Genomic DNA, 25,320 nt, shown 5'->3' with positions numbered 1-25,320 from the left:
TCAAAGGCGTCAGTTGATTTCAGTTTGTCCAGACCCCCAGGAAGATGTTGCTTGAGGACAAGTTGCCTCTAGCTCAGTGAACTTCTCCTATGGACCTGCTGCATAGGCCTACATTTCTTTCCATAGATGAAGCAACATACTTTCATTTATCCTCTTGGGTGCAGACAGAGTGACTTAGAATACTACCTCCACTAGGGGCGCCTGGGTGGCTCAGTCGGTTAAGTGGCCGACTTCGGCTCAGGTCATGATCTTGCGGTCTATGAGTTCCAGCCCCGCGTCAGGCTCTGTGCTGACAGCTCGGAGCCTGGAGCCTGCTTCTGTTTCTGTCTCCCTCTCTCTCTGTCCCTCCCCGATTCGTGCTCTGTCTCTCTCTGCCTTTCAAAAATGAATAAATATTAAAAAAAATGGAAAAAAAAGAATATTACCTCCACTAATTCGCCATTTATTTTAAGGCTGCATTCACACAGGAAACCAAGAAAAACTGAAGAACTGGATGGAAAAGACAGAATCCATTGACCAGAGATAGGTGAGATGGTCTGAATGCTGCAGTTTTGATATCGATGTGCCTCAGCCCCCACTGCAGATTTGCTTCTTGAACCTCTCTCTGTTCAGTTTTCTCATCCTTACCTCCATATGCAGTAAAATCTTGGTTTGTGAGCATAATTGGTGTCGGAAACATGCTTGTAATCCAAAACACTTGTGTATCAAAGTGAGTGTCCCCATAAGAAATAATGGAAACTCAGATGATTCGTTCTACAACCCAAAAATATTCATATAAAAAATAATTACAATACTGTAATAGAATACAAAAGAATAAAGAAAATACAAAATAGAAGGGAAAATAAACAAATTAACCTGAACTTACCTTTGAAAACCTTCGTGGCTGGTGTGAGGGAGACAGAGAGAGGAGGGTTATTGTGTAGGACGACTTTCATTATCGCCAATGGAATCACTGCTCTCTATTGGCTCAGTGGAATCTTTTTCTTTTCGTGCAAGTTTAACAAGGAACCTGTCCAGTGACACTTGCTTTTGCCTCTTTTTGAGGATTTCACGGAAATGTGACATTGCATTGTCCTTAAACAGATTCATCGCTTGCACTGCTACAGCCTTATTCAGGTGGTGCTTTTCTACAAAAATTTGTACTGTCTCCCGCATTAAAATTTTTTTTAAAAAGTGTTTATTTATTTTTGAGAGAGAGAGAGTGAGCATGAGCAGGGGAGGGGCAGAGAGAGAGGGAGACAGAATCCCAAGCAGCTCTAGGCTCTCAGCTGTCAGCACAGAGCCAGACTCAGGGCTTAAACTCATCAACCGTGAAACCATGACCTGCGCCGAAGTCAGTTGCTTAACCAACTGAGCTACCCAGACACCCTGCGCTGTTTCCCACATTTTACGCATCTCCCTAATCTCATTTGAAGTGAGGGATTCCTCCACCTTTTCTCCTCCTTTGCAGAGGAAGTTGTAGACTTCTCATAAAATCTTACAATCTCAGCCACTTGCATACCTTGTTCATACTTCTCAATGATTTCCTTCTTGACTTCCACTGTAATCATCTCCCCCTTCTTGCCACCCTTCTTTTCAACCTTTCTCTGCATGGGGGCCATTGTATACACTCGCAGGATGTTGACTACAGTACAGTATTAATAAACTCTTGTCATATATTGTATCTATGTAACTGGCAATAAGGCAGCAGAGGAAAGGGTCTATAACTGCACGCAGCCTGACCTAGAATGAAGCAAAGCATTTTTAAGCTTACTCTGGTATGGAAAAGCAAAGGACTGTCCATAGGTGCTTTGAAGTGACAAAAAATACACTAGAGTCAGTTATGGGCACCTTCCAACATTTGAAAAATCACTGATTTCTGCCAAACACCACAGCCTAAGACCAAGCATCCAAGCATGGGAGATGATCACCCACAATCCCGCAGCGAGAGGGAGGGAGAGAGAGAGAGAGAAAACCGTTGGCTCAGTTGTGATCATGTAACATTCAGCATCACATACTACTCATAAGACATCGCTCATTTGTCAAGTTAAAATTTATTAGAAACGTTTGCTTGTCTTGGTGGAACACTCACAGAACAAGTTACTTATAACCAGGTTTTACTGTACTGGTACTTCTTTTCCTCATATCTACTGCTTCTCTTAGATTTCTCTTTTTTCTCTTTGTTTTACACACAGAGCCAACATTAATCCTGGCTTCTATTTATATTATGTTCATTAAACTAGTGTTTCCACAGTTAACTGCCCTAATGTCAGAATTTCTTGGCTTAAATGCTGAAGGGTGAGAATCAGAATGGACAAGTTCATGTGGTTGAGCCAAGCCATGTCATAAGCCTGTGCCTTCTTGGCCTTTAAGTCAAGTGACTGCCCCTGGTCCAGTTACCTTTGGCCAGGTACATGTGGTATCACCCCTTCAGCAAAGGTGCCTATGGGGGCGTGGGCAGGGCCGGTACCGTGATAGAAATCCACTGTGCTGCTCTTTAAATTTCATAACCAAATGGCATCTTGCTCCCTGCACTTCTGTTACTAGAAGCATATGGGTCTGATTTCTGGCATCAATAGAACTATAGACACACTCAGGAGAGCTCAGTCTTGAATTGCCTCTCAAAAGCACAGCCATGGTATTTTATATTTGATGAAGGTAACCTAACAGAATTTCTAATCATCTAATGTTCTAGATTTTCCAGGCTTTATCTCCACATGAAATAACAGCATCACAAAATCACATACCTGGACTATATTAGTTTACTTATTTGGAAACATGCCTGCATAAAATTATGGTTTAATATTATACCCCTGAGGTTAAATCTAAGAAATGTTCACATGAAGAATGTATTTGCATTTTTAAAATTGCTTGAAAAGTCGCTAATTATTATAGGTTCTTTATATAAGGATTCATGTAATAATTTTCTTAGATTTTAGTGCCAAGGAAAAAACTTTATTTCTGTTTTAATGAGTGAGAATTATATAATTCACCAAATTTCCTATTGGCCACTAGAAAATTCTGAAGCAAAATTTAGGACTCAATTGTAGTATCTCTCCTTAGCCTGGGTTTCTGGTATAATAACCTTTCTCCTCTCAAGTATACGCTTTTGATATTTTTATTTGATTATCCTTGTTTTAACAATTGAAAAGTATATGTGTCTGTTGTCTAAACCACTTCAAATACTTTTGGAGGTAGCTAGAATGCAAGTGATAAATATGATTCGATACATATTACTAATATTACTGCTTAGTAGAGTACATGCTAATGAATTCAGGGAAATTTTTGGTGCTTTAGGGAGTCTCCAGGCTAGTGACTTTCTACACTCAAACGTATTGTAAATGAGAGGTTAGTTCCCACTGTGCTTCTGATACTAAGAAAATGTCTGTGGGGCCCCTGGAGCAATCTCATGATGTATTTATGTTGTAGAAAATTTGAATTTAAGAGAGTTCACACAAAGATTTTTATTAAAAGGGGACGGGCTGAGGTTGGAAGCAACTGGCAAAGAATTATTCATTTTCTGTAAAGGAATCAAAACTTGATTGGCCTTTTGTAATCGATGTTTGAGGATGCTGGAGGCTTTTGTGAGTTCCTTTAAACTATTGTCCTGTTTCACATTTCTTATGTATTTTTTGGAGTGGTGACTTCATTCCAGATGTTTCAACAGTTGAAAATTTAGTGAATCCACAGTTTGAATACACATTATCAGTAATAGACCGATGAATTTCCCCCCCCCCCCAACTAACACGATTAAACAAGCCCGTTGTTTTTAGCATTGGTAGGCACAACTTCAATTTTAGATAAGTACACACTTTCCAGAAAGGAAGCCTCTTTGGAAGGCAGCTAGCCATGTGGTTTACCAGGGTTACAAACCTGTTTTCCACAAGTGTTTTCTGGTCTTCGCATTAAAAAAAAAGAGAGAGAGAGATTTAGCAGTCACACAAACAAAACTTGCACCTCTGTGGAGTGGTATCTTCCAGGTCATTGGGCATTCTCTACTATTGGATTGAGTAGCATGTCGTTGAATTTTTATTTTGGAAATGGCCAAGTCTTAAAATCTGCAGACGCTTTAGCCCCCATCCAGCACTCTAGTGAGCTTGGTTGGTGCTTGGTCAAACTCTGCTCCGTAGCAAGTTTGATTTGTTACTTTGGACCATTTTTCTATGGTTCTTTATTCTTTTGCTCTCACATTGGAGGAGCCAAAGCAGTTGCTTTTGGCACCTGAATTTGTAACCTTTCCCGAATTTCTCCTTCACAGCCTCTTGTCAGAGACCCAAATCCCAAAGGCACATGCTAACGCAGCCCAGATGCCAGGAAGATCCATCCCCAGCTGGGCCATATGACCCTAATGAGCAAGCAGCCATATGTACAGTTAATTAAAACTCAAGTCAAAATAATAAAATGAGGTTTCAGGGTACACTCAGCAATGGCAAGGTTTCCTTTTGTAAAATCTGGAAACCACTTGTGCAGCCACCAGGAAAAAGGAGCAAGCCACTCGCGTGAATTCCCTTTGCTTCAAAATCTCAGTGAATAGCTATAACCTATATGTATGTCACACACTGAGACGTCCATCGGAAGACATTACAAGACAGATACAGAAAAAAGAAAGCAGTCTGTGCTTATGGTCTAGTGGGGCATTGACACATTAAATTCTCTCCTTCAGTGGCTAAAGTTCATGATTTTTCTCTTCTGTTTCCCTTGACCCTCTGCAGGTAGAATCTGTCTCTTACTTTTGTGGTTCTGTGTTTCCGTTGTGCTCTGTGACCGCCTGTGCATGCTGATGGTTGACTTGTTGCCTCCCCTGCTCACCTGTGAGGTCCAGCGGTTGTGCTGGAGCCTGCTAGTCTCAACTGGGGAGAGCATACTGTTACAGAGTCAGTAGTGTTGAGGGCCACTTGTTCACCGTGGGTAGCTGGATATCGACTATAGAGACAATATTTGTATATATCATGGAATTTGCCAAATCAGGGCTATGGATTTTTGGAGTGTGGATTTACTAGCACATGAAGTCCTTAAAGTCAGGATTGTGGCTTTCTTTTTAGATCTCCAGAGCCTGGCCTCTCCTGGATACTCAACACATATTTGGTGAATGAATGAAGGGACACACGTAGAATAAAACCAACCAACCAGTCTTGTATAAAATGAAGCAAGCAATGGCAACAATGCAGTGATTTGAGAGGCTGGTTGAAGGGTCCTCACCTCCCCACCAATAGGTATCCCCTTGCTGTTTTGCTGCAGCACATGATCCACATATTGGTATTATTTTCAAAGTAAAGGCCACATTTTCATTGGCTTTAGGGAGAAGTTCGCTGGGTGGAGCAAGAGAAGGGAAAGCAGATAGCAAGCAAGACGGTAGGAGCAAGCATATCAGCCACAAAACACAATGAAATGAGAGCTAGTTTATCCAGTTGTGATTCCACTATGGTCCATCACTGCCAGAGCTGAGTAGGACTCTGAAATGGTGAGATTTATTCCTAATTCCTTCTAACTTTCTCTGTAAGCCACAGCCTTTGTATCACCCCTTGTTTGCCCAAGAAACATCTCCATTCCTTTTCTTTCTCTTTTAGTGTATTTATTTATTTTTGAGAGAGAGAAAGGTGGGGGGGGGGAGGGACAGAGAGAAAGGGAGAGAGAATCCCAAAGAGGCTCCATGCTGTCAGTGCAGAGCCTGACATGGGGCTCGAACTCTCAAACTGTGAGATCATGACTTGCGCGGAAATCAGGAGTTGGATGATGAACTGGCTGAGCCACCCAGGTGCCCCTTTATTCCTTTTAAAGAAAAGAATCCCTTGTACTCTAGACCTGTTTCTCTCCCCTTACATTTCTGTTACAACTTCCTTGTCTTTAGTCCCTTCTCTATGAGACCAGATATTCCTGGTTATGATTTGAGATGTTCTAAGCAAGTTGCTATTGTAATTCAACAGAGGACTCATGGAAACAGTACAGATTGGATCGAAAGCAGCAAAAAACCCGATGATGGTGTTTCAGGTACTGTGAGAGCTGTTTGGAGGGAAATTTTAGTGTGGGGGACAGAGAATATTCTAGGTGGTATGCTTTAAATCACTCCATGTAAGTAATTGCCTCTACTGCCTTAGTGTAAGCTAGGGTCTGACGGATTTTCAACAAAAGAGAGCAGAGGCCTGTTGAGGTAGGAGTTGGCAGGGGTAAGTTTTGATAAAGGGAGGGAAGAGGCACAGGTCTAGGATCAGGGAGATGTTTCCTACCGTGCATCCTGGGCATTTGGAAGGGGTCAGAATATGGAGTGTGGGCGTATGCTGGAGGCTGGAGTGTGATGCGGAAGCTTCTAGAAGGTATTGGCGGTAGGATGGCAGAAGAAGTCTCAGAGGCAAGCATGGCCTGGAGACAGCCTTGACTGCCATCTGTGTTTTTCTACTCAAAGTTTACTAGCTTTGTAACTGCTGAACACTTGTAATGAGGCAAACTTCTCAGATGAGATTTGAGGTTCTGTGCTGATGGCCTGTGTTTATTGGATTCACTTTTCTTGGAGAATGACCCCTCCTGTTCCCTGCTCCTCCAAGGCTTCATGGAGAACTCAGGTCCACACTGCAAGGGAAGCTCAAAAAAGCCTTGCTTACAGCCTATTAGAGGATTCTCGGAAATAATGTTGTTTATTTCAAAATGCAAGGGGCAACATCTTTTTCTGAAAAATTTTTTCATTTACTTAAGTGTGTGTCTTTATTCTTTAGACAAGCTGCGAGGAGCTGGCAGGCGGGGATAATCCAAATCCTCAAAAATGTTTTGCAGTATGTCTAAGGTTTAAATAAAGATTTCATCAAGACTTCAGAAAATTGTACCTGCCCCCTTGATGACAGCTCTCTGTCTGGGGAAGAGCATGAGCTAAAGTACAGTTGGAGAAAGTGACTTTACATTTTCCCCCACTGGCACTGGGACTAGTAAGTAGTGTCTTTTGAAGCAGTATGACTAGGGGGTTGGTGCCAATGCATGAGCGTCTTGCACCAAGGTTCTTGTGCCAGTGCGCTGGTTGTAACACATTGTCCAACGCTCACACGGAAGCTGCTTTCTCCTTAAAGGTGTCAGATGACAATAATAATAAAAGTAAGTGCACATAACCGCATTGAGTACTCACTGTGTGTTGGGTCCTGTGAACTAAGTGCTTCCCAGGATTATCCCACTTAGTCTTGTAGGAACCCTCTGAGGCAGCCACTGTTAATTATCCCCAGTTTATAGGTGAGGAAGCTGAGAGAGCAGTTAAACAACTTGCCAGTGGTCAGCAGCAGAGATGGGATTATGTATCCAGGCCTTAGCTGTGCTGCTAACCACTACACTACCTCGTCTCCTGGCAGTAGAAGGCAGGGCACAAACCGCAACAGCAGCATTTAACAAGCACCTACTATATGCCAGGAACTGCACTAAGTCTCTTCCATGCCTTATTCACTTTTTTTCTCAACCACACTATGAGGTGGGTACTTTCTCTTTACGTTTTACAGAAAAGGAAACCGAGGCATAGGTCACAGTTAGGGTAATGGAGCCGGGATAGTGGTGGTGATGAAGCATCAGCTGGGCTTGAGCTACTATGGGTGGCCGTCAGAGTGACTGAAAACACTAGCAAGGGGCATAGACCCGTTTTCATAAAGGCTAATCTAGGGTCTCACATAACTGGTTCTGAGCATGTTGACAGCACGCAAAAATGTGCGATTTCTCCCACTCACTGAGGCTGTGATCTGCCTCCCACCACAGCCACTTTCCACGCCACACCTGTCTCTCACTCGCTGCCTGAAGCCAGAGCCCTCTGGTGCTATGAGTGGAAAGGCTTTGGGTGCTGCCTGTGGGTAAAGGGGTGTGGACGGACAGTGTCTTCAGTTTGCCCGATTGTTGTAATAAGTAAACAAGAAATAGAAGGAGGGAATCTCAGGTTCTTCTACATCCCTCGGTTCCAGTTACCAATATCAGTCTCCATCTTTTTCAGGCAAGGAAAGTGGATAAGCAACTGAGGGAGTGTAAAAGTTGCTAAAGGCAGCATTTAGAGACAACCTCGATGCTCACACCTTGGACCTGTGTGTCTAGGTTCAGGGACAGAAGTTTATCGAATGTGTCTTTAGCTCAGCAACATAGAACAAGGGCTGATTTCTATCGTTTACCCCTCACTGGACTTCACTTGAACTTACAGCGCTCCCCAGTGATGCTACAGATATTAAACTGATGGTTCCTGCTTCCTTCCTCTGATTTCTTTTATCCCCACACAATACTTAATTTTTATGGGGATTGGCCATCTTAGCGGCTTATGAAATGAGAGATGGCTTTGACCAGAAGGTGTAAACAAGGCTTACTGTTTGAAGCTTCGCTATTTGTATTTGAGTTATTTTCCTGGTCACAGACACAGACTTGCAGTGATTCGTCATTCATTCATTGCCCTGAGCCCCCAGCCCCTCGAAGGAATGTAATCCAAATTTCCTCAAGCTGCTGACTTTCCACAGATAGGGGGACTCAAGTGCCCCTGCTCAGGCCACTAGCTGTGTAATGAATGACTTCCGTTTTCGCTCAGACTTCCACCAAGCTATTGCTAGGAGCCTCTGGGGCTGCCATATGAGATCATGAGCGCTGTTTCCACTTTGGACTGTCTTGTCAGCACCTGGGATTTGAGGGCAGACCTCATTGCTTCCATTATACAGCATCCGATGCACACCAGGTTGTAAACCCTGTGGCGCCTGTGGCCCCTGGCCCATCTGCATTTCTTTCTGCACCTAAACCACCCACGCTCTACACAGAGGTGAAGCTATGCGTGATGTGATGGCACAGGCCCTTCTCCCCTGCAGGGGTCTCTGAGCCTCCCGGGGTCCCTCCTGCATACAGCATCTTGACTCTTATCTGCAGCCTTCTCCAGATGCCTCAGATATGAGCCCACAGGGTTGGCTGTGGTCAGTATCAGACGTGGACTCTCCAGCAGCCCATACGACATGCCCAGACCACCGTGAATCCAGTGAGTGGGTGCAAGTTATGCGAAATTGGGACCCCAGCCTCTCATGTAATTTTCAGATGATTTTCAGACAGATCCAGCTCAAGGCTTAAAGTGAAGTGATGTTTACATTCAGTGGAACGCACTGCTTTTGGCTCTCTATCCTGGCTACCAGAAGGGCTGTCCCTGACCCAAAGCGTCTGTGCCTCTGGGAGCTTGTTAGAAATGCCCAGTCTCAGGCTCCAGCCCAGACCTACTAAATGCAAACCTGCCTTTTAACCAGATCCCCAGGTGATTTACATGCACACTGAAGTCTGAGAAGCACTGCTGTATATCATAACTGACAGATCAGACCGTACTTAGGAAATGGTGCTAAAGTGATTTTCCAGATCTGGGGAGCCCCGCAGCATAGAACATTGCAAGTAAATCCAGTGATTGCTTGCTATTAAATACCTATAGAGCATTTTTTCTGTCTTTACGTACTCTTTCATTTGAATTCAGATTTCATTTTGGGATTTTTGATATTCATGTTAGTCAATAATGGAGTTTGATATTGTGTATTAACTTGAATTCTCCCTCCCTTCCATTCTTCTTGGGTTAAGAACTCTGATAATAGAAGGGAACTATAGACCTGACATTCAAGGAAAATCCAGAAAATGAATTCTTTTTTATCTTCAGGCAGAGCAGCTCCAATGAATAGAGAAGTGTAATAAAGCCTTTTTATATGCCTGTCATAGAAAGACAAACCTTTTCCAAAGGAAATGGATTTGAGTATTTGCGAGGTATGATAAACAGCCTGACAAAAACGAGCCTGAATTTCCCTTTTAAATGTTCAGCAGGGGGAGGTTTTAACTTCTCCTGTCAGGTAAAAAAAGAATTCATTATGAAAGCCATTCTAGCTGAAACTCAAAAATGAAAACGAGGCCCGATCAGAGTGGAAAGCAATGATTTAGAAATGTGTTAAAGGGAGTAGTTTAATGAATAAAGTGTCAACTTTCCATAGGAGCAAAAATAAATCACGCAAAGGCTTAACCAGTTTTGTCGCTGTGAATTAGCTGGGCGTAGTTGGGACCAGCACACCCTGTAAGGAAACATTAAAATCTAATTCTCGCTGAGATTTGTGTACGTGCATTGTTGATAATGATGTTAATAATGGCATTGTATGCATTTTACGACTTCTCTTTCCAGCAATTGCCAAAAGCCGGAAGAAAATGAGGCGCAGTTGAACGAAAATGGCCCCAATTCTCAGTTTTTCCACTCAGCGGAAAGCCTTGAGGCCTTGAATCCACCCTTCCAGGAATGACCTGATGTCCCGCTGCAGAATAGTCTAGACGCTCGGTGTTGCTGTCCTTGGTCTTGGTTCCCAGGTATCTTCCTTTCCTAGGGCTGCCCTATCAGAGTACCGCAGACCAGGTGCCTTCAGCAGAACTTCATCGTCTCACGGTTCCGGAATCTGGAAGTCCGCGTCAAAGTGTGGGCAGGGTGGTTTCCTGCGGGGGTCTGGGTGCGAGAACAGGTGCCAGCTTCTGGTGGTTTGCTGCCAATCCTTGGCTTTAGATGGACCTCCTTGATCTCTGTTTTCATCTTCATGTGATGTTCTCCCTGTGTACAGGTCTGTATCCAAGTTCCCACTCCCCCCACTTTTTAAAGTTTATTTATTTACTTGAGAGAAAGAGAGGGGGAGAGAGAGAGAGCATGAGCTTGGAAGGGACAGAGAGAGGGGGAGAGAGAATCCCAAGCAGGCTCAGTGCAGCTCCATTCCACAAATGGTGAGGTCATGACCTGAGCCAAAATCAAGAGTCAGACGCTTAACCGACTGAGCCACCCAGGTGCCCCCTAAATTCCCCCTTTGTTAGTCATACTAAATTAGGGCCCACCCTGATGAGCTTCTCTTAACGAATTACATTTTCAGAGATTCTGTTTCTAAATAAGGTCACATTCTGAGTTACTGGGGATTAAAACTCCAGTGTATCTTTTTCTGAGACACACAATTCATGCAACTCACCAGGTGGGACTGCTTTGTAACAAGGTTGTTTGATTTGTTAATAACTAAACTCGCAAGTTTGTAGCACAATCCCTGGGCGAGTGATCAGAGTGCAGCAAATCACCGTGGAATAAATAAAGTAATTCCTAACCTAGGCATACATACTTATGAAGCACCGTTAGGTATCTTTGAGGCATGGGTTGTGTAATACTTATTTTATTAGTAAGGAAATGGATGCAATAAGAGGTTAACAGAGTATGCTTCTCACATTCTATAGTTATCTGGTTTATTTTCTTATTATTTGTCGAACTAAAAATGAGGGCAAGGATCTTGGGTAGTTGCTTAATACAATGTTGACCAACTGAGCTTGGTACTTGTGAGATGGTCAGATTCACGTAATTAGTGCTGGCTCTTAAGTACAGTGTGAAGCAACAGCACAAACAGAGTGAAAGTACAAATTTGTGAGAACGAGAAGACTGGAGCTTTAATGGAGAACTCATCGGATCTAAGGTATCATGAGAAATCGTTCAACTTAATGCTCACACACATTGGTGGGTCTCCTCAGCAGACAGCGAGGGAAGGCAATCATCATATGCAAGTACTCCTTGCATGCCAAGGACAGAGGAGCAAATGTGCACGTGTAAAGCAATGCTTACATTTCCTTTCTCCTTCTCCTTTTCCTCTTTGATGTGTCGAGTCCCCACTGGTACCCACTGACATGCTGTTGCTTGAGATTTGCTCTTTACTAAGTAAGGAAAACCAAATGATTGCATTTTAGCTCGTTTTCTTTTTTTCCTGCTGTTCATCGAATGGCAACCTTACAATAACAGGTAAGGGAAGCAGGAACAGAAAGGAAGGGGAAAAAGCAGAGCCCTGCATAATTTGTGCATGGAGGTTCTTTTACAAAATCGTTTAGAAATGACTAGAGATTTATATAAAGTTTTCTCTTGTAAGACGGTAATTTTCTTGGGGTAAATTCATTTTTCCATCTTCACCATTGGATGGAAGTATTGCAGAGTGGGAAGGGGCCTTACAATTTGTCAAGTTCAATTCTCATTTTATAGGAGGACATTGAAGCCCAGAGATGATAAGGTACTTGTCCAGGGTCACAGAAATTAGTTTTTACCAGAGCCTGTACTGGCTACTATGCTTTCTTCGTGCCCAAGTCTATTTTTTTTTTTTTTTTTTTTTTTTTTTAGTATACTATATATTCCCTCTCAGAACTGAGAGGGTTTTTTTTCCTCCCCTCCCTCCCACCTCTTTCCTTTTCTTCTTTCTTTTCCCTTCCTTTGCTTTTAGATGCTGCTGACAGCTGTGTTCCCTGTGGGAGAAATTGCTTACCTGGATGCCTCACTCTGGACACTGGAGTCTCCACTGTGTGAGTCTGGTGGGCACATCCTGGTGAGGTATCGTTTGCTAGGAGTCCCTGGAGGGGCATTTTGCTGTACCAGACTAGGTAAGGGTCATGCACGGGATAGGTTGGCAATGACTGTGGGGTCAGATCACATGTAGATTTCTCTAGGGGTAACCTACACTCCATCCTATGAAACAATCATGAATACCACCCAGTGGCATTGTGAGATTCATTTCCACTCCCTCCTGGGGAAACCCTTAGCAAAGTGTGAGCAGGAACCGTCCCGTCTTTCCTTACACATTCTGCCCTTTCTCAGCTGGCCTGTGCTGTTCTGGTCTTAAACCACTCCATGGGACTGCTTGATTGCTTCTATTTGGCCCTTGTTAGGGAACTCTGTTCCCTTCTGCCCTTGCTCCAAGTTCATTTGCAGTTTGGGTCTACCTTAATGGTATTTAAAGGAGGCAGATGTCCCTCAGAATGCTCAGCAAAAACATCGTCTTCCTGTTGACCACGCCTGCAGAGAGTCTCTCTTTCCCAGGCTCTGGGACCTGTCCTCATCTCTGTTCTGAGCAGCTGGGCTCTGCTCCACTGCCTCTGAGTCCTACTACTGTGTTTTCTGCTACACTGCGACATGGGGAAAGGGCTTTCCCCTTGGCTTGATTTGGTAAAAAGAATAACTTCTGCCCTGGAGCCAAACAGAAGATGAATTTTCCTTGGCTTTAACCACAGAGACCATTATCTTTCTCAGCTGTGGGGCTCCACCAAGCTTTTTTCTTGGCTGCTAAATTTCTCCATTTTACTTTTCACATTTTCGTATCTTCACTCTCAGTGTGGGCTAGGCAGGTGGACTGGAGGCACCTACTATCCCCCAAAACAATGCTGGTGGCTTGGTGGGGAGAGGAAATGGTCATAAATAGCCCTACAATATGATCTGGAGGGGAGAATGCCCCCAGCGTTTGTATCTTCTGAATATTGCCTTCAGAAATGGTGACTTGAGCAGGGAGGTTCTGCTTTTGGAAAACCCCAAAAGCAAAGCCAAAACCCAAAACAAAACTCTGGTCCCAAGAGGGAGGCAGTGAGTCCAGGATGGAGAAGAAGATGACAGGGGGTGGAGCTTGTATTCCCAGGTGAGCAACGCACCAAATGTAGCTGGAGGGCTGCATGACATCGACCTTTGAACTGAGATGGTTCTACTGTTGTCTCTTTCCTTCTAACCCTCAGCTCGTTTGTCTTTTTCTCCTACTTCTACCTAACTCCTCTTATATCCCCACCACCCTACTGAGACAGTCAAGCTAACCACCAACAATGTGTCCCCTCCCCTCCCGGATGTGGGAATGTTGCAGGGAGGAGGCAAGCTGGGTAGGCCTTGCATTTCCCAGCCCTCCTTGCCTACACATGTGGCCGTGCAGCAAGTTTGCAGGGGTGGAACATGGGCAGAGGAATGTCTGTCATTTCAGGCTGCACTTTGGAGACAGAGTGTGCCTCTCTCCCTTTCCCCTTCCACCAGCTCACCATGGAGGATTCCGGAGCCCTGAAAACACGGTGAAGTGTTTTCAACCTTGTCGTTCATTGGAACCATCTGGAAAGCTTTAAAAACTCTCGCTGCCCAAACCCCTACCCCACAGATGCTAATTAAATTGGTCTGGGGTGTGGCGGGAGCAGCAGGAGTTTTAAAAGGTGTTCTAGAGGCTAACCAAGGCAGAGAACTGGTGCTCTGGAGGGGTGTGGAGCCCCAAGAAGGAAATTGTCATGGAGAAGAAAGCTACCCACTCGCCAGGAACACCCACGTTGGAATGTTACTTAAAAGAGAAAGAAACCTTTATTCTGTTAAGTCCCTGGGAATTTGAGGTTTATTTCTTAGATCAGCTCAGTTGTCCCAATTAATGCATCTTTTTTAACGAACACAGAGAATGCCTCCTCAGCATGCCAAGATTTTCTCCCGACATCTTTTGGTTGCTGGGTTCTATTGGATTCAACTGTCCCATAAGTGGGCGACAGGGGTGCTGGTGGGGTGCAGAGCCACCCCACTGCTCCGGCATTTGAGGTGCTACTCCTGCAACTGTGAGAACTTTCAATCAGGTACAGTGTCCCTGTCAGAGATAAGCCCACACAGAGATAATCATTGTTTTATTTGAAAGATGGTGATTTCCTCAGGTTTGCATTTATCCTGTGATTCTATTAGTCTGTGTGATTCTGCTTACTGATATTCCGTGCTCAGGATGTTGTCTTCTACTCTGTGGTTGGTGATAGTATACCATATTTAATTTTTCCAAGTTTTCTGATACCACTCAGTGAGAAAAATAATGGTTAGTGTTCAATTGCGGAAGGTTTCTCAAGTAATTGTCTCAAAACCGCAGGGCATGTATTTGATTTCTTTGATTGATCTGTTTTGTGTATATATTTTTCCAACATCTTGAATAATTTAGGAGCAATCTTGGTTTGTGGCTAATTTGGTGTCCAGCAATTATGCATCCTTCTGAAGCTGCCATTCGCTCAAGTGTCTGAAAGCAGGAGAGAACAGCCTTATAACAAGACTCATTGTTACGTGAACTTGGGCATAGCATGTGGCCACTCAGGTTCCTGGAAACCTGGTGCTTATCTTCAGGTCAAGGTGTGTTCTAAAAGGTGGGTGTTGGTCCTGTCTCCTCACATCAGCGTTGATGGGTGGATAAGCTTTCTGTTTGCTTTAAGCTTTTTCCCTTGCATTAGTTGAAAGCAACAGTGAAAGGGAAAATAATGCCTGCTGGAGGCCCTGAACCGACCTTGCAAACTTAACCCTAGGGAGGAAGTAGGGCTACTTCTAGAGCGAAAGTGGGCTGTGGTGGGGGAGTAAGCGTAGTAATACGGATGCTCTAGAATTGTTCTGGGACATGTAGAGAGCTTTCCAGCTGGGTGGTAATGCACCCTCAAACAGACAAAGGGACTCATCTATACCAAAATGTGCACCTTGCTCTCTGATGCACTTGTGGCTGAACAAGCTGGGTTGGTTATTGTAATGAGGGAGGCACACACTGTGGGGAACTGTGGGGAGACTCAGTCAAAGGAAGAACCTCTTGGAGGATTTGAGCTTGTGTCTGATGGTTTTTAGGAGGGTTTAAGAAACTGGGATTGGATTCTTTTAGGAAGTGGGGGTCATCCTATGGTTGGGTATCTTAACTAGCTTCTCTAAAAGGTGGGATGAATGAATCGAAGCAGAAGTTGTAACTGGTAAAGAGTTACACTCATTTGCAGGATAGGGGGATATTGGGTGATTTTTGTGCTTTGGACAGTGTTCATATTTTTTGTGTGTACTCAGATGTGATTATGGGCTGGTCTTGTTTTTGCTCTGATCCGTCACATGCATGGTGGCCTTGTCTGATTATCGGTGTTCTGTGAAATTGTTTATGTTCAATAAGGCCTTGCTCTGGGTGCCATTGCCAGCCGCTAGCAGCAGCAAGGCCTGGCTGATTGAACCAGGCCAGTTCCCAGAGCTCAAGTTGGTATACTCTCATATAGCCATATTGGTTATTAAAAGATTGAAATAGTTCTCAATTGCTAATGAAATAGTCATTAACCATTGCTGTGAGTCTTCTTTTTTTTTTTTTTAAAGCTTATTTATTTATTTATTTATTTATTTATTTTTAAATTTTTTTTCAACGTTTTTTATTTATTTTTGGGACAGAGAGAGACAGAGCATGAACAGGGGAGGGGCAGAGAGAGAGGGAGACACAGAATCGGAAACAGGTTCCAGGCTCTGAGCCGTCAGCCCAGAGCCCGACGCGGGGCTCGGACTCACGGACCGCGAGATCGTGACCTGGCTGAAGTCGGACGCTTAACCGACTGCGCCACCCAGGCGCCCCAAAGCTTATTTATTTTTGAGAGAGAGAGGATGCATGAGCTCTAGCTGGGGAGGGGCAGAGAGAGATGGAGAGAGAGAACCCCAAGCAGGTTCCACGCTGTCATCGCAGAGCCCGACCTGGGGCTCTGTCTCACAAACTGTGAGATCGTGACCTGAGCCGAAACCAAGCGTCCAACACTTAACCAGCTGAGCCACCCACACGCCCCACCATGAGTCTTCTGAGAAGTATCTCAGGACAGTTCCCCGTTGTCTTCTTCCCCACAACCCACTGGTTAGTAGCAAAGTAGGGAACCCTCTGGATTGTGCCCCAGGTAGCAGGAAAGGGTGAAAAGACATTAAGAAAATGAAGCAGAAATGAGGTCCAAACAGTGACCTTAACAAAGGCTAAAAAAACTGGAAAAAGCTGAGATGGAGGGAGGAACAGAGGAAGGGAATAGAGAACAAGAGGAAAATTCAGGCCAAGGCGCCCACCCTCAGGGTCTTTTGTCATACTGCCGTTCAGTTATATTGAATATGTCTCCAAATGAGTTTGCCGTCGGCTGGAGCTTAGAAAACAATCGTTTCGTTACAAAGAAGTTTGGGTTGGAATTGGATCAGATTTGGCAGGGTTCAACCTGTAAAGAAAAGAAGGAAATGGAGCTCTCCGGCTTCACGGCCACTTGTGGCACAGCGTTAGGGAAGCTGGTTATAATTCGCAGCTTGGCGCCTTCGCTGACGCTCCTTTGAATCACAACTTGCACAGGGTCCTGTGCAGGTACGAAAAACCTCACTGTCTTTGAGTTAGAATGAAAACCAGCATGCGTTTCCCTGCCAAGTCTCTGCGAGAAGGCAGTGCGAACAGATGGTGGAGGAAGCTGCACAGAAAACCTTGATTAACACCCAGTGATGTGCGTGGGGCACCACTCGGGAAGGCCTTTCCTCTCCCACTTGTGAAGAACTTCTACAAACAGCCAGTGGGAACACAGGAGGGGGGTGGGGGCACCTGCGATCTCATTCTTCTGAAGTCCTACTTCTTTGAATTGGCAGCATAAGCACTGTTCCAGGGAACACACAGGGACTTTTGAAAGAATCAATGAAAAGGAAAGAGAAGGTAAGCGTGAAAAAGAGGAAACAGCACCTTGGCAGATGGAGGCTGGGTCCCGGGAGCTGGGAGGGGCCTGGAAGTTCACTCCATCCTGAGTTATCTCCACAGCTCTGTGTGTCCTCAGACTCTGGGGCATCTCTGGCAGCCAGACTCTTTCTGGTCACTTCCAGTGCCTGGCTCTTTGAAGTAGAAGCAGGCAATTGTGAAACTCTATTGTGCCAGGCACTCTATTTCTGCCAGGGCTAAAGTAGGGAAGATACTCACAAGGATGACTTTTCTATTAGATCTCTCTTCAGAGATTTTTTTCCTTAGAGAAATGAGTGTCCCATTTCACAAACACATTCAGAAAAGCCCCTACCGGGTGTGTGTGTGTGTGTGTGTGTGTGTGTGTGTGCGTGTGTGCGTGTGCGTGTGTGTGTGTGTGTGTGTGTGTGTGTGTGTGTTGTGTTGTGTTCGGTCTTAGGGAAATAATTATTGGAGAAGTTGTTCTTTACAGGGGCTTCCTTTGTCTGGGCACTGGAATATGTAATTTGTCTACATTTCTTTATTTTACATTTTTGGCTGGGTGACTGTTCCTGGAAAGTTGAATTTCCTTTCTGGTCATGGAGGGATAGGTCATTTTTACTGCAGAGAGTTCCCTTGAGTCTCAAATATTTTAGATCTACCTTCATTGTTGACAAGTGTTTATTGGATGAAGCTACACTTTATGCAGCATTCTCAAACCTGATCATGTCCTTTTTTTTCTAATCTCTTAAAGGGAGCTCCATAATCTCAGGATTAGAACCCCAGTTCCTTGCTATGGTTGGCCCTGAGTATCTGGTCCTCTCTCACTTCTCCTGCCTCACGTCTAACCTACATCCCTTCCCATGAGAATCCTGGAAGTCTTTCTGGATAAGTTGTGCTCATTCTAGTTTTTCTGCCGATCCATGGGCTGGTCCATGAGAAAGCACTTGGGGAATGTGCCATCCAGCTGACCAGAAACCACAAGTCTCTATGATGTTGGACTCATTCTGGTTGCAAAGAAGAGACGTGCTCAGAATGTTCTGGGATTTATTTCAAGGACGCTCAGGGAATGGAGAAAAGCATAAAACTGTCTTAATCCCTGCACTGCTGGACTCACAAAAACCGGGCATGATATTTGGAATGTAGATCGTGGTTCGGGATATAACATGGTTTATCTCATTGTTGCCTACCTTGGCTGGTGTTTCTTGTTACGGCGTTTCATCTATTTCTGCCCAAGCTTTCACTGTCTGGTGTTGCTGACTCACCCTGCTCTCTACCTCGTAGGTTTGGTTTATTCATGGCTGCTCTGTATTGCTTTTTTCAAAGTGAGTTTTTCTGTTTCCTCTGCCTCTGTTTTCCTCTCTGTGTGTCTGGCATTTGGGCTTGCTAAGAGAAGGACCGCAGGCAGTCAGCATCCTGGATGGGATGGCGCGACCGAGCTTTGGTTCTGGGCCCCGCCCTGGGGCATTGGTCAATGAAGAGGTAATCGCCTTTAGGACAGATGCTAAGCCTTGGTCCAATCAGCTGTAGCCAAGGTGGCAAGGTTACTTGGCAGAAAATATATCAACCTAGGATAAGAAGCATGAAACAGGGGTGGGTCAGCATGGTAAGTGAGAAAAATTTCTGAGAAGCATTTCTTCTCAGAAATGCTTATGCGGGCTGCTTGGTACTTGGAAATAATATAAGACAGCAAATAAGTGTTGTATTAGTGAAACATGCAATCAGTGTGCTAGACCCAGGTGAGAAGGGGCTGAGATCACTATGGTCTGGGGTGGGCACGCCTCTGCTTACCATCTTGAGAATAAACTTCTCAGGATGGCATAAGGTCTTTATGATATCAAGCTTCTGCTTACCTTTCCAGCTGCATTTCCAGCTCACAGGATCTCCCTGCGGTCACTGGATGATTGTACCATATTTATTCAGATGCCGCAAGGAAGAACTGCTATACTTCTTTAACCTTGAGATGAAGCATTGTCTTTGCCAAAACCTTGACATATCCCCAATACCTAATACCTTTCCTGTAGCCCTCTGGACCTGCCTCTTTTCTGGCGGTCAGAGCTCCCGATTGTGAATCCTGGCTGGCATATCCACCTTGCTCACTGGACTGTGAGGAAAGGTGCTGACTGTGATTTATTCATTTCTGTATCCCAGCAACAAACCCAGGGCTTGGTACCTATTAATACTGTCAGGGCTCCTGTTTATTGAGTTATTACTCTGTTCCATGTACTGTTCCAAGTGTTTTATATGTATTAACTAATTTAATTCTCTCAATCATCTTCTAAATAGGAGCCATTAAGATCCTCATTCTATGTTTTGGGAAGCTGAAACACAGACAAGTTGAGAAACTTGCCCAAGGTCACATAAGCTAATAATTGGTGGAGTCAGGATTCAAGTCAGGGAACTTGTTCCAGTCTGTGTTTTGTCCACTGAGCTATACTGCCTCTTGGCAATGAATCTTCTAGAGGAAGTAGTAGGTATTCAATTAGTGTTGAGGAAATAAAGGAATCAATGCAGGTATTTTAAGGGAGAGGAAAAGGCAGGGGCAGGCACTGTAGGAGAGGGAAATCAGCCATGCCAAAACATATCCACAGAACAGCCAAGTATCAGCCTTGGGGGACAAGGCTGGATATGTTGGTTGGACCAGATGGTGGACACAGTCAAATGACAACGGGTCGGGCTTTTGAGGAGGGGAGTGATGTGATTCAAAGCAAGTTTTAAGATTAATCTGGCTTCAGAATACAGGATGATTTGAAATGGAAGGAGAATAGGCACAGAGGGTCCAAGTAGGAAGCCACTGAAATAGTCTTGGGAAGCAGTGTAATGAGAAGATCAGAGGACCTGGAGTCGGACAAATGTGGGGTTTGAGTCTTGAGTCTGTTGCTTGCTAGCTGTGTGACCTCTCTCAATCTTTGAGCCCCTAATCCTTCATATATATGACAGGCATTGTTACTCACCTCACAGTTTGTTATAAGGATTCAATGCAAATGCATGTTTGCCAAGGGCTTAGCACGGAACCTGATCCTCTTCTTCTTTTGTTTTGGGTCAGGTGATTAGGGCTTGTGCCCCTGATATAGCACTGGCAAGGGAAAGAACAGGAAAATGAGACTCAGTAGAATTTGCTGATTGGCGGGTGCTGGGAAGTCGGGGCAAGAAAGGGTCAGTGAATGGTCAGTGTGGGTAGTAATGTCAAGAAGCCTAGGTTCCGGGTCTCGTTTTGTCACTAACTACTTTGGACATATCACTCATCCACGTGGCTAGATCTCCGTTCCTTCCCTGGAATGTAAAAATGTTGGACACTTGCTCATTTTTCTTCCATCTCTGAATGCTACAGCACTTTAGCCAGGAGGTTTGGATTCTGGACAACGGGGAGAATATAAACGATGGCCAAGCTTTGCCTTCCCCTTCAAAGAGATTTTCCCACCCCCTCTAGTTTTATAATCCCACCCTTTCTTCTCCCTCTGAAATGGCAATATCTTTGTATTCTTTTGTTTTGGGCAAACAATCCCAAAATCTAGGCCACTGATGGAGGGTTTTACTACCAGAACAGAAGGTGCATCAGAGATGACTTTTTTGCCAGAGTCCGCTGGTTGCCCTATCTGACCTGAGCCTCCCCATTTCTCTGAGAGGCAGAAGCAGGTGGCTTCTCAAACAATTGAGTGTTTTTTCCACTCCCTGCAGGCACGGCCCGTGTTCTCCTTGGTCAGTCGTCACAGCTGGTTTGTGGTGATGCTCCTCAGATGTCTTCCTCCCTGGGCTCTCCAGCTGGGCGTCCTCAGAGAGAAAGACAGCAGAACCTGTACCTGGCAAGATGCACGTGCAGTCCCCTGCTAATAAGTGTTTTTATATTGTGAATACTGCTTTGCCTGGATTCTATTGTGCTGTGGGTAAAAGGAAATGTCTGAGCAGTTGCTGAAGCCTCCAGTGGTTGGGTTTCCATGGCAGCTCTCAGAGGGTTGAATCCCTCCCCAGAAAAGAGTAGTTGAGTTTTCATTTACAAAGGACAAAAAGGTCTTTACTGTGATTTTGCTTTGGAAACTTCAGATAAATCTCCCTAGCCTTCCAGGTGCCACACGGAGCTGGGAGGAGGGTCGTTGACTTCTGTAACAGTACAACACCCTAGACACAGGATGGTGGTGATATGCAGCAACAAAAGAATGCTGGCTCTTAATCAAAAAGGGAAAAATTATCAAATTGACCTACTAGGCATTCATCAAGCACCTACTGATAATTCCACCTGCCAGAGATGGCAAATTTCCACTCTTTCAGGGTTCTGGGTTGAATGTCAAGACTGCTTGTCTACTTAATAGGAAAATGAACTGCGGCATTCTTTGAGCTGCTAAGCAAAGATATGGGTCCAATCAACCACCACGTTAAACATTTCAAGAATCACAGCTTCTATAAGGAAATAGAGGTAATGATTATCCAACATGCTTTGTGAGAACAGCCCAACCCGTGGAAAGTTACCATAATGCAACTGAAAGAATGGGAAACAATTTTGCCCTAAAATCTTGGAAAATGTGATTCCACTTGACCCAGAAAGATGTCCAAAATTTCTTTCCGTTCACTAATTTTTTCTTCTGATGTGTCCAATATGCAGTCAAATACAACTAATGAGTTATATTTTTCATTCTTGTATTTCTTTTATTTTGGGAGTTCCTTTTTTCCAAATGTGCATATCACTTTGGATGGTGCCATATTCCATGCACATATTTTCATGTTTAACATTTTTTAAAGACAAGTTTGGGTCCGATAATTCCATTACCTGAAATCTGTATGGGTCTGTTTCTATGGTGATTTTTTATGGTTCCTATTTATGTTGAGGTTGTCTTGTTTTCTTGTATGCCTGGTAATCCTTGACTGTTGGGTGGTCACTGGTCTTATAAAATTATTCGTGAGTGTTCTCTGAGGCCTAGTAGATGTGCCTCCTCCTGAGATGAGCTATTAGTCAAAACACCTCAGAACAAGTTCAAGTTTTGAGAGCCACTTGGTCACAATCCAGACTCCATAGAATGAGATACACATTTGTAAGATGTCTGGCAAGGGCCAGACCACAAACACCCAAGAATAGATGCTTTTCCTCTTTTTTTCCTTTTTTCTCTCCTTTTGTTTATCACCAAAACAGGCTTTTGTGGTATTTCCAGAGGTTCTGGGGAGAGGGGCAGGATGAGATCTGATTGCTCTTTACATTGAGAGTATGGCCCTTTTAGGCCTTAGCTCCATGTGGGAAATGTCTCCTAAGACCTGCCCCCCCCCCGCCCCGCCCCTCAGTGGGCCTGAGCCCGACTGCTGTCTCTCTAGGTCTGCTGCTGGTGACCTGAGTATAGACACTCATCTACACATTTTACTGACAAATGCTCTCAAATCATAAGTGGTTTTGTTGGTCTCATTTTTGACTTAGCCTTCTGGTTGCAGGATTTCATGCAGAAATTAGCCAGGAAGTTCCTCATGTCTTTCAGGTCTTGGGTGCTTTTAAGTTTTTATTTTTACAATTTTGTCCATCATTTTTCTTTGATTTTAGCTGGAAGGTTGATCTGAGTAAACCTGATTGCTTTTTCTAGATACTGGAAGATGGTCTTTCAAAATGCAAGTCTATGTGCGTTCTTCTTATGACTTATTATGGCCATTCTCAAAATACCTTACTTGTTAAAAGTTATTCCCTTCTAGTTGGGCCCTCAGCTGCACTTTGGGAAACTTTCAGGATAAAGTTCAAGCTGCTTAGCATGGAGTACAAAGCTGCTCCCTACCTGCCCAGACCTACTACCTTATACTCCCCTCTTCACACTCCCACATTGTGCTCCAACGAGATGAACATGCCAAGGTGTATCTGAACGCACTGTACCTTTTCACACCATTGAGCCTTTGCACGTGCACTTCCTGTGGAACGGCGTACCCTTTTCTCTCTGTCCCCGAAGCAGATGCTTATCCATCTTTCAAAAGCCAGCTCAGAGGTCTCCTCCTTTATGAAATATTCTTGGACTGCCCTCTCCCCACAGGTTATAATTGATCTTCCCTTTTATGGTATACATTGTACACGAGTTTATGAATCATTATCATACAATTATAATTTCCTTTTATACTAGATTTCAGGCTCCTGGAAGGCAGGGATTGTAATAAATTCATCTGTTTTCGTCAGCCCCCAGTTCAGTGCCTGGCACATAGTTGATGCTCAAGCTATTTTGTTAATTGGTTCAATGAATGCAGCACATAATCAGGTAACTCAGATTCCAGCCCAAGCGGGAAGAGTACCTACTGTGACTTCTGATACTAACTCCCCCCAGATCTCAACTTTATAGGTTAAAGGCCCAGTCCTCCATTTTGGATACCAGCTGCAAGTCTGGGGGTCCCTATGCCACACTCACTTCTGATCACTATCACACTATCTCCCTAGGTTTGAAAATTTACTAGAGCTACTTAGAGAACTCAAGAAATGCTACACTTATGACCATGGTTTTATTATGGCAAATTAGAACAAGTCAAAAGAAGAGACACTAGAACAGAATCTGGGAGGGTTCCAAACACAAAGCTTCCATGCCCTCTCCCTGTGGAGTCAGAATGCATAGCCCTCCCAGAACATCAGTGTGTGAAATACATAGTAGAGCATTGTCCACCAGGGAAGCTCACCTGAGATTTGGTGTCTGGAGTTTTTGTCAGGGTTTCATCATGTAGGCATAATTGATCGAATCATTAGCCATATGATTGAAACCAATTTTCTGCTCCCCTCCTTTTCCAGAGGCCAGGCTGATATCACGTAGCTCAAAGCATCAAACCTCTAATCACACTGTCGGTCTTTCTGGCATGGCTAGTTCCAGTCCAGAGTCATCCTGTTAGCACAAGTATTCGGTGGCCCGCCGACTCACTTCGCTAACATAAACTGTTAAAGCTTACCATGAATAACAAAGACACTCCTATCACTTGGGAAGTTTTAAGGATTTAGAGGCTAACTTCCAGGCCATTCCTATTCTTTGTTGCACAAGAAATGCTTCCAGCTCTAATTTGGATGTGGTTGGTGCCTAGGAATCCAATCTGGTGAGCAGGCGCCATAGCAGGAAGTCCAAATGGGAACGTGATACCTGAGACACAGGTGAATGGCATATAATAACTGGCATTTTGCAATAACTGCCCTTAAATTATAGGTGAGAATCATCCAATGCGTGACACATAGTGGTTTAATAAATACTTGTTAACTAGTGAAATGAAGTGAGCGTGAATTGGACCTTGACGTATGGGGAAGCCTGGACAGATGAAGAAGGGGTTAAGAGGGCATTCCAAGTACAACCCTGTCAAGGGCACAGAGCAGGGATGCATGTGTCAAGTTCAGGGGAGTGTTTGTAGGCTCATGTAGGGCTAGAGGGGGAAACAGGATGACTATGAGTAGAATTCATAGATCCTTATGTGCCAGTATTGGCATATTGGTTCGGCCACTTTAACAGAAACCAAGGTAGAAGATTTAGTTCTAAATCATGTAAATGTGTGAGCTGGTGGTTGGCCCAGAGAAGTGATTGGCTCTACTCCCTGTTGTCTGCTGGGTTGAATCTAGTTCACCTCCCACCACATCTCCGTTCTTGTGCATGGGAAGGAAGAAAGAAGAGGTAAAAGGGCAAGCAGTTTTCTTTGAAGGAGGTGATCCAGATGTTGTCCGCATTGTACTTCCTCATATCCTACCGGCCAGGGAGTAGCCATATGGGAGTTGGGAAATAGATTCTTTAGCTGAGCAGTCTTTTACCCAGTTAAAATTTGGTGAAGGGTTAGGAGGGTGAGGGTTGTATAAGAAAAGTATGAAGGAGAAAATGAATATTGGGAAAAATAGCAGATTATGTCATACCAGCCTGAAGTGTTTAGACTTCATCTCCCAGGACATTGAGGCCTGGTGAGAGTTTGGGGAAGAAATGACCAAGCTCAGTTCTGAATGCCTTCTAGTGCCTCCTGAGTGGTTTTTGAGATTGATGATACCCTCTTTCTTGATTTATGATAATAACGAGGTGGTATGAAAGGAGCACTAGTCTTACCACAGGAGGAGGCAACTGTCCCAAAACTTCCACAAACATCTCCTCCACCGATGCTTAAAATTCTGCCTTTACTGTCATTCTTTTGGGAGGGAGATTCGTAGTCAACCTTGCTGAGCCTCTTCCTGCAGGGGCACCGT

The 25,320-nt window shown here is 44.3% G+C and overlaps 1 long non-coding RNA gene across 1 annotated transcript; it reads left to right on the top strand.

The window, feature by feature from the left end:
• The first annotated feature begins 424 nt into the window (after positions 1 to 424).
• Positions 425 to 8,174, top strand: LOC122496077. The gene is made up of 4 exons (XR_006300672.1): positions 425 to 526; positions 5,278 to 5,440; positions 5,904 to 5,967; positions 7,928 to 8,174. It is a non-coding gene; the product is annotated as an uncharacterized LOC122496077 (long non-coding RNA).
• The last annotated feature ends 17,146 nt before the right edge of the window (positions 8,175 to 25,320 follow it).

The sequence above is a fragment of the Prionailurus bengalensis genome, chromosome F2, assembly GCF_016509475.1.
Source record: "Prionailurus bengalensis isolate Pbe53 chromosome F2, Fcat_Pben_1.1_paternal_pri, whole genome shotgun sequence".
NCBI classification, from domain to species: Eukaryota; Metazoa; Chordata; class Mammalia; order Carnivora; family Felidae; genus Prionailurus; species Prionailurus bengalensis.
The sequence above is the reverse complement of the archived record's forward strand: the minus strand, read 5'-3'. Positions and strand labels throughout refer to the sequence as shown.